General features: G+C 37.8%; 1 long non-coding RNA gene across 1 annotated transcript in view; it reads left to right on the plus strand.

The window, feature by feature from the left end:
• The window catches only part of LOC149076577 (uncharacterized), a 37537-nt gene that overhangs the window by 25020 nt on the left and 1710 nt on the right, over positions 1-10807 (plus strand). The gene's annotated exons all lie outside the window — the stretch shown is intronic.

Consider the following 10807-nt stretch of genomic DNA (forward strand, 5'->3'; position numbering starts at 1 on the left):
GCAATCCCAGTTAAAAGACGAGACGCACAAAAATCCATAGGGACACTAGAAAACCATTTCAGTATTTTTGGTTAAATTTGGGGGGGGGGGCGGAACTGTTTTTTAGCAGGATAATGTTCCCATGTATACGTTCAACGTTGCGAAAACCTATTTCAAAATGATAAATGTGAATCTACTGAACTGAACGAGGAGTTTTGATCTCAGTAATATATTCATTAAGTCTAATCCAATGGGCGACAACATTTCAGCTCGGTGAGCACCTTGAAACATGCCATAAAAACTGAATCCTATAATTTGAACCCACAACTCCTACAAAGTTTTATTCTTTCAATGAAAGATCGCTTGTTTGATGTCGTTTGAAATAATGGAAAGGTGTTGATGGAAGGTGTTGATTTACACGTGTTTGTCAGAAATTATAATGTATTTGATTATTCCTAAAACTTTTGGGGAGACGTAATTTCAAAAAATTGGCGATTATAAATAAAATTTTCATTATTTTATAAAAAAATTCTCTTTATATTATTGAAAACTGCTTCTTCTTTTCTGTGAAAATTTTATATTTCATTACACCACGTACTACAAAAATTATACAGAAAAAACAGAAGTCATACATAATTTCGGGACATAGTGCGGCTCTTCATGCATGTGGGGATCCTGATCCTTGGTTGGTACTTCCTATCCTATAGCATTTGCCAGTTAACGGTGACTTTCCGTAAGTTATTTGCTGAAGAACGTTATAATAAAAGAAGTATGGAACAATACCTACACATACTTCTTCGTAAAATTTTACGTAGCAGACAATTTTTCTGTAATTTTTGTGATAACAGAGTAAATTAGTGAATGGTTCGGTGATTTAAAGGGCATCACGACACCTGAAGTCGATTCTTTAAAAATGAGTTTAAAAAATATTTCATTCAATTGTAAATCAAACGAAAACAATTTGCGTGTCAGTCGGTTAATTTGTTCTTGCAAAATAACAGAAGTAATGAATTATAGTGTAAATATATATGTGTACAAGAAAAAACACTTTGAACGTGATTTTCTCAGATAGGGGTTTTTGAGCTCATCCGTTAAGCATTAAAAAACACCAAACCAAAGTTTCTGAAATTTTGTAGAACTTTGACACGTGACTGTTCGTTAGAATTTGATGAGACCTGGTACCACAATTTTGAATGTAAGTATGTAAGCTGTTACTTCCAGCTATGTATGGGAACCCAGAACATCTCTTTGCTCGACGACTCATGATGCTGAGACGGCCATACATGAACCCCCCCCCCCGCAAAAAAAAAGGGAAGCTCTTTGAACTCTAGCCCAGGGTAGGCGCGGGTATGGTGATACCCGCGTGTATGGTGATAGCCAAGTATGGTGATGCGTAGGGAGGGTGTATTGTACAGTTGATCCTTTGGAACGTAATATATATTACACAGACCTATTTTTCACATTTAATTCGGCTTTTTGAAAGGAATGATCACCCACTTTCTGGATCCGGGCCTGACCCAGGGTTCTAGAAATGGATCTTATTTATAAAATTTTTGTTCATCATCACTAATTTAGTTTTGATCAAATTGAATTCGATAAGTAGAAAGGGTCTCCATCTGGGATGAGGGTAGGGGCCCTGGATAAGATTGGGGGGGGGGAAGAGAGAAGAAAATATTGTTCGAAGGGGACGATGAGCTGGAAAAGGTTGAGAGAGAGAAACACTGCAATATAGTATATTGCAAAATCGGAGATTAATTTTACGAACGCATGTTGAATAAACATTTCTACGGAATTTCAGAAATTTCGGTGAAGGTTTTTTTTTTTTTTAAATTTTACGGATGAGCTAAAAACTACTAACTGGGAAAATTGCATCAAAGTTTCTTACGTTAAATTTTTACACTGTAATAACTTTTATTTTGAAGGAACAAATTGAAGAACCGATTGACACGAAATTTTTTTTATTTCATTTGCAATTGAATGGAATATTTTTTAGTCACTTTTAAAAAATCGACCTCAGGGGTCGTGACACCCCTTAAAAGGGTTCCAAAAATTATACCTTGACTTGAGGAGAGAAGAAGGGGGATACGAAAGGTCTCGAATGCTTTTTTCCCGGCTCCGAATAATACTATTTCATCATAAGGGCGAAAATAGGAAGAATGATGGGAAGATAAATAACCCGTGTAAGTAAATAAAAATATGTGTGTATGTGCTCGTATATTATAATGGTGCCCGCTGAAAGCATAACGATGTCGGCCTCGAAGTCTGAGGTCTACGCCCTTTAGCTGCCACGGACATTTTAACATAAACGGTCGGCGCCTTCACAGCTAAGAATTATTAACAATACATACACACACACATATATTATATGGCAAGCTTTCAGTGATGGCGATCTATTCCTTCATCTCAACGGAGAACAGTGGCTGATGATACCTCATGAAGTTTTTATTTAAACTAAAAATCCGTAAAATAAAGAAATCCTGTGAAGCAGATGAATTTAACATACGAAAATTTATTAACTCATTACGAAAATGATTTTTTCACATCTTTTTGGCTGCACGATGGAAATTTTTTGCTTGTAGAATAGGCTATATGCAATGATTTGAGTGGTGTCGGAACAATACCACACTAGAAATATCTCTAGTGTGGTGCTGGTCGGAGAGCCGGAGGTCTCCACACCCCCGTATAGCACAAGGCCTTCACACAGCGGCGGATTAAAGTCGGTCGAGGCCCCGGGCGCGAAAGGAAATATCGGTCCCCTTAAATTAGAGGAAAAATATGAAGTTTGGGTTTTTCGGGGCCCTTTAGAAGTCGGAGCCCGGGCGCGCGCCGTTAAATCCGCCTCTGCCTCCGCACGAAGCTTGTGACGTCAATAAAGAAGGCCATTTCTCGTATTGCCATTGGATATATTGCAAAACAAGGTAAAGATATCGCATGCGTCGGCCTGCTATATCCAATGGCAATAGGTGAAACGGCCTTCTTCAGTGCGGAGGTGTTGTTCTATATAGGTGGTGTTGGGGTACTCTTCACAACATTTTTAGCATCATCGCCAATTACAAAAATAAAGCACAAATTACAAAAAATTAGCACAAACATCATAAAAAATTTGAAACATTTCGAATTCTTCGCTTTGGCATCAGCTTCAATTAATCAATCACAATGCATTAATCACATACAATGAACACATGTGATGTTTCTCATTAATATATAATACTAGCTATAATACCCGGCGCTGCCCGGGTTTTCTTCAATGAGGCTTTTTGGATCATGCGATATCTCCCTCTTTCTTTGAGGGACATGCAAACCGTGTCTAAGTTAACCAATATGGCGACGTCCTGCGCGACTCATGAAAGAAACAAATCTACATTTAAAGAAACGTAGAAATGAATAGTCCCCTCCCCCTTTTTTTTATGGGTGTAAGGTATTTCGATTCCCTCCCCCTGAACTTCAAGTTATCTATTTCTGCCTGTTTGAGATTCCAAAAATGCTTAATTAAAGCTGTGGGATTTTTTCGATGCACTTTACGGGGCCCATAACTAATTTTAAAAACATCCTAAACTATATGAATTTATGGAAATAAATATCAAAAGACAATACGGAGACAACAATTTTCATGCTTGAGAAGATATAAATAAAAAGTTGAAATCAATGTTATTGCATGGATATCCAACTCAAAAGTAGGTTCCACTAATTACTTCATGTTTTTAATTTTCTGGGCTTCGTATCTCCAAGTAAATTCAATATTTCAAAAATCAAGAATTCAATTTAATTTTTAAAATTATTGATGTGGCAGGAAACCCCCCCCCCCACTAAATTTCCGTATTTATGCAGTTAAATCGGCAATTTTTATACTGATTTCTATGAGGTCTATTCAAAAAGCCTCATTACTGAGAGTATTGAAAATTTGGCAAACCATTATAAAGGCATAAACTATTATACATAACTGGCAGCATTAAAGAAGTGACAAACCATTGTAAAGACATAAACACGTCTGAAACTCATCGCTAGGGAACCACGGTAACCAAAGTAAACGTTCGGAAAGTGATTGTTGAGGCCCAAAAACCATTGTTGTCGGACAGTTTTTCGCCCATTTGGGGCATTTGCCCTGGTCTGACGAAATTTTAAAGTAGCCTATCGTTCAAGTCGGGTCCCATTTGGTATATATGCAAAATTTGGCGACGATCGATCTAAAATTGTAGATTTGTATAGAGAACATACACACACACACACACACAGACACACACACAGAAAATCAATTTTATATATATAGAAGATAATAATTCATTGAGGAAAAAAAAGAGAAAAGAAAAATACGATATTTATGCATACAATATTCTGCTCAAAGCATGATTATTTCATAAAAATTCGCCGAACAAGATATCATATGATTCTTACCTTCTATGGCAGTGTTCTTTAACCACCGCGCCGATCCGTAAAACATTTCATCAAATTCATGTAGAAGCTACATAATTTTATAATTTTTTTATAGAAGTTTTCATTCACCGTTACCGTCAGCGGGTCTGCAAATTATTTCTCCTATTTCTGCCGGTCCATTTAATTATTCACCTATTTTCATCGGTACGCAGGTGTAAAAAGATGAACACAAAGGCAGATTTATGGTTTTTCCGCCTGTGGGAAACCCAAATTTTGCGCACTTCTCCCATTCTAATCTAATTTTCTTGATCACTCATTCAATTTTCCTCCCTGGGCTATATAGCCCGTTTAGCCCCCTCCCCCTTCAAATACGCCTCTGTTTGCAAGTAATTCTTTATATATTTATCTGTACATCTCAACAGGCAGATCCCAATCACAGAGATGGGAAAACCCACCACGACCATAAAAATTTCAAAAGTAATAAAGTAATAAAAATAAAAGTAAGACAATATTTCATATGATAATATTCGATAATATTCAATACGATAATATTTCATCAAATTTTACTTGTCACAAATTAAAGCGGCTGAGATACAAAAATATGCATACGTAAAGGAAATACAAATTGAGAATTCAATACAAGGAAGACAAAACTACCCATACTATACAAAACAATCGAAAAATAAATGAATAGTTGAAATGAACAAAAATATAATATACAAAGATAACACAGAAGGAAAATGAGAAACAAATGAGAACAAGAAAAAAAAAAATCAACACGATACCAAGTACTCTTAGTGAAAAAGATGAAAGATATATATACACTGACCTGGTCTTTTGCTCTCTAGTTCACTCTTTTGATTATTCAAATACTTACAAACTGTTTTTGTCAGTCACATACTTACAAACTCTCCTCGTTTGTTTGTCACTCGTTTGGTTGGTTGCTCACTTACCTAGTCCCTTGCTCTCTAAGCAGAGGTGGATTTACGGTTTTACCGCTTTCGGACTGTACAAAAAAAATTTACTTCTTTCTTTCAGAATACATATAGTCTAAGGTTTGTAAAAAAATTTTTTGTTTGTTCTTTTGATTCGTTCTTACAATGCTGTTTATCATATAAACTTGTCTCGGAGCTTGTTTAGTTTATTTGAATGCAACGGATGACGTCATTATAATATTTAAATGCAAATACATGACCTACACCTCACAGCATCAGATGTTTTCAGAATTCTTCGCAATACACGGAATTTGTTTTTTTATACAGTTACGAGTGGGGGGGGGGGAGAATGATAACACATGCATGATGACATTATTTATATACATATTTATATGCAAAGCCGTAGCGAGAGGAAGGCTGGGGAAGGGGGGGGGGGTCTGGTCCCTCCACTTCCGAAATGAGAGAAAATGATTGATACGAAGTCGACGCTCGTTATAACGACCTCAGTCGTACCGTCGAAAACGGACTTAGTATCGGAAGGAAAACACAGGATTAAATAATATAAAGGAATTTGGGACTTATCGATCGTCATAATCAAAAGGTCGTTATAACGAGTGTCAGCTATATGTACAGAGTGATATTTATAGTCAATTCTATTCTTTTATCGCTTCGGTACCCCTCTGAAAAGAAATTTCTGGCTTCGACACTGCTTCTACGGATTCAGTGGTGATCAGAAGGATTTTCATATTTTCGTTTATTGGTTTCAAAGAATTACTTTCTTTTATTCCGAGCAAAAAAAAAAGTAAATCGCCATTTTACTACCGAAATGAGTTGTGCTGTTAATGCGCATGTGTACCTAACAGTCTGAGTGCGTATTTAGGGTTGTGTGAGAATTATTAGTGCTGCCATGTATTTTCAAACTACGAGTGAAGCGTAATGATTGAATATTCGTACTGTTGTAGGCATAGTCGCCGGAACCTGCAGGTTGAGCCCCCCCCCCCCCACCAAAAAAAAATTCATGAATATACAGTGGAACGTACCATTCCCCTTCTGCGTACGGGCTTGAGCCCCGTATATATGAGACGAATGGCTATTTTAAGCCCCCTCAATGTTTTCTTCATTCGGTACCTCTGTTTGTAGGTCTGTTGTTCTCTGTGCCGAGACTTTTTAACGGAAATATGGTCTCGCATTCACGCCTCGAAGTTGGAAACAACAGAAAACCCAACTTCAGTTGGCTACTACTGTGCCAACGGAGGGGTTCAAACTCGGGTGTTCGCGATACGAGTCCGTCACTATGACCCCACAGCAGTATTCAAAATTACTATTGCTAAACCACACATGCAGCTCGACTATATTCCTCCATAGAACTGCTGACAAATGAGCGCATCTTGGAATGTGGATGTATGTGTTGTGAACCTAACGTGATTTTTTTTTCTGTGTAATGCTTGTCACAGTGCTGCTATCTACAATCGGACCCACTTATACATAATGAATTCGAAAAAAAAACAGCAGAAATATTCATTTTACGCGAACTTCCGTACCTGCGTCAAAAGATTAGCAAAGGAATACCAGGGGTGGGAAGTGACAAAGTCCATTTCGGAGCAGCTTTGGAGCAGCAAAATTCAGGATTCGGAGCAGTTTTGGAGCAGCAAAATTCAGGATTCGGAGCAGTTTTGGAGCAGCAAATTGAGGATTCGGAGCAGTTTTGGAGCAGTAAAATATAGGATTCGGAGCAGATATTTATAAATTGGAGCAGCGAAATTACCAATATTTTCTATTTTCGTTAACCCTCACCCTTTTTCAAAATAAAACAACTGCACTGTCCTTTGTCATCAAACATCTTTTCATCAGCTTGTTTTTTGTCTTTGGTGTTTCAGGCTTTTGACAAATTGTTTGAAAGATGATTTTTGCTTACAGAGCTATTTGCTGTCTGGAACAGCCGCCCTTCAAATGGGCTAAAACTTTTCCATAGTCTTGATATAGAAAATTTACAATATCTATATAAAGTTTTCAATTTTTTTATACTCAGAAAGAAATTGTTGCAAAATGAGAGAGAATTTCGGAAGAATCAACACGATGGTTGGCGATTCAGCACTCATTATTTGGCGCGATTGGCGATCTTACTCGTTATTTGGCGATTTAACACTCATTATTCGGCAAAGTTTCTAAATTAGCAATCATAATTCGGCAGGCATGCTCTTTTTTTATGCCCGGAATGAAATTTATTTTCACGAAACATCGGGATTTGACGCAATGACGATCGACTACAGTAATTTCTGCTGCTTCCAGTGGCGAATTTTTTTTTAAAAACTAAAACTGACTCGCATTTGCGCTTTAAAGCTGAAAGACCATTGCAAACCATCTTCAGTTGCACAATCACGGATATTATCGGGGTATCGCGATGGAAAGGATGATAGTTTGAATAAGGCGTACAGTGGAATAAAACACGCTCTTAGAAAGAATCGTTTCGCGGTAAGCAGGAACAAAAAATTTTTGGCGTCCTTTCCGAAATTCCGGACGTACTGAAGCAAAATTACCTATTTGGCACAGAAAAATACGAACATACACTATTGGAGCAGGATGGCGCAAGATGTTAATTTTGGCGCAGTGTGGCGCAGAGTTCCCACCCCTGGAAACAGTATAATTTGCCCCCCCCCCCAAATTTTTAACAGAAAAAGAGGCTCAACGGCCTTCCCCGGTAAATTTCCCATGAACCTTGTAAGCACCAACGTGGCGACTTTTTTTCGCGCCAAAGAATCGCCGTTTTGCGGTAATCAATTCAAGATGGCTGACAAAGGGCACATAAAAAATTACAAAAAAATATATAATTTATAATATGAATCAACCTAATATGCGGCAATATGCGAAAATCGATAGAAATATATCGGGAAATACGGAAAATTAGGAAAAAATGAACACAAAAATCGAATCAACGACATACGGGGTTTATAAATGCGGTTGATACAGTTTATGGATGCTGCTGTCAGGGCTACCTATTTTAGCGCGAAAAAAGTCGCCACGTTAGCGCTGACTCCTCCCGTAATTTTCAACGAACAAAAACAGTGAATTCGCCCCCACCTGGGGCCCCCGATTTACCATGGCCGTAATACAATTGTTCTTTCTGGAGGGGAAACGTAATTTTACTGCCCCTTGACTGTGAAATTCGATAATTTTGCAAAGGAATTTTTATTGCCTTTTCTTAAATATACCATTCCATCAAAAACGCCATCCAAGGCATTGCTCCCCCAGCCCCCAGTTTTGGATCTGATCACGGTATGTGGCAACCCGGGTCGCAAGTACGAACGAAAATTTACTATCGCCCGGGGCCGGTATCCACTCTTTTTAACAGAAAAAGAGTGCAATGCCGTCTTAAAGCATGGGCCCACCCGGGCGCCTCAAAAGAGGGGCCACACAAAAATGAGATCCGGTTGAAATTTTCTAAGATTTGCCAGGTAGGGCCTCCGAAAAACCACTTGGCCCGGGGGGGCCCATGATACTCTTAAGACGGCCCTGACTCGGTGTACCCATCGTTAAATCCGCCTCTATTTACGGCTCGCATGCGCGTTAACTGAGTTTTTATCAGCCTGATGCCAATTTTCATCTGATTTGGAAACCCTTGTGTTAAACTAAATGTTGAATTGCAGGATTCTGTGATCTTTTCATAAATAGTTCTCCTTTCGATCAAATTTGGGGCTACGGTTTCTTGCTGAGAGTTAAATCCAGTTAGAAAAATAGTACGAATATTATTTGTAGATGGATCGCGATTTTCAATCGGATGATTTTTTTTTTAATTGTAAGTAAATTCAAAATACCCGCGAGCTTCTTTAACCTTGGCCAGCTACAAGAGTATTCTCCAAAGCGTATTAATACGCTTAATACATATTAATAATACGCGTCTTTAATATGTGCTTTGGTATTCTCCCATTGCGCGTAAGTTAGCTTCTGCACGGGCTCTCTTAAATCGTCATTTCAAATAACATTTAAAAAAATTAACAAAAGTAACGATAGAACAAACAACAAATGTAACTTGCTCTATGCTCTAAGAAAGGAATTCGGCCCTTAAGACTAATACAAATACAAATACATCGCCACAACAGGCAAAATTCCCAACGAGGTGGTTGATAAAAAGATGCCCATAAAGATATGGATGCCATATATTTTAAAAATACAGCAACCCAATTAAAAATGCAATTAACACAAAGTATAAACAATACATACACATGATAAAATAATCAATATTAAGATTATTCTAAACCTTTTTAAAACAAATAAAATAAAGGATCAATTTTAAAATAAGATGAAAATGAAAGAACGGGTGAGCACGTGGGGAAATAAGAAAGAATGGTAGTAGGGGGGGGGGAATTATTTGCTGTAAGTATACGTCTTTCATGCTAGTTTTTTTTTCCGACCGGCTTTTCCATCGACTACAGTAATTTCTGCTGCTTCCAGTGGCGAATTTTTTTTAAAAAACGAAAACTGACTCGCATTTGCGCTTTAAAGCTGAAAGACCATTGCAAACCATCTTCAGTTGCACAATCACGGATATTATCGGGGTTTCGCGATGGAAAGCCCGATGATGGGCCGATAGTTTTAAGGCGATAGTTGAAGAACAGTGGAATAAAACACGCTCTTTTTCGGAAAGAATCGTTTCGCGGCAAGCAGGAACAAAAATAAATGAAACCTTTCCGAAATTCGCTATTTGGCGCAGAAAAATACGAAAATACCTTATTGGAGCAGGATGGCGAAAGATGTTAATTTCGGCACAGTGCGGCGCAATTAACGCAGAGTTCCCACCCCGGAATATGAAATTCACGGGAAATGTACTACTTCGTTTTATGTAAAAATTCGAAATACACGTGTTCGTTATAAGCTGGTCCTACAGTAGGAAATATTAATAAGAATTATAGATACAGGGTGCATACAGGGCGTAGGGTATTTTACTGGCGAACCGTTGATTCAAGAGGCATACTTCCAATTAGAAAAAGTATCCAAATAATGTGGACCTTAGAATCTTCCAATAATCTGTTTGACCTAGAAGTTGAAAATACGAGGTTACACATATGTGCGGAAGTGAGAAAAGGACATCTATCCATATAAAATAACATGTCCTGACTGATTCATCATCGCCGAGCCGAAATGGCTGAAGCTATAAATATGACATTTGGTCAGTAGTTTTATTTTGTAATGTAAAAACTCACTATAACTAGGGATTTTTTAAAATTCATACTGTATGGTATTAAGGAGTTCAAAGGTTATCTGTGGCAATTATCGCTGAGCAAAAACCGCTGGAAGCTATAAATATGCAATTAAGTTAGTATTATATTTTATAATATAGAGACTCGCCAAGACCGGATTTCTGGAAATGCAGCTCCAGGGGGGGGGGGGGGGGGGGTCACGAGGAATTCAAATGTTATTGGAAGGAATGATATTGCCAAACAATTTTCAGATTACCAAATCCATGCGAGCGAAGTCGCGGGTAACAGCTAGTTCTTTTCAGAGATGTCGTAAAAATTAATTTTTCA

This window comes from Pholcus phalangioides, unplaced genomic scaffold (genome assembly GCF_987345545.1).
Source record: "Pholcus phalangioides strain wild (caught in Gottingen) unplaced genomic scaffold, Ppha-v1.0 ptg000015l_1, whole genome shotgun sequence".
Classification (NCBI taxonomy): Eukaryota; Metazoa; Arthropoda; class Arachnida; order Araneae; family Pholcidae; genus Pholcus; species Pholcus phalangioides.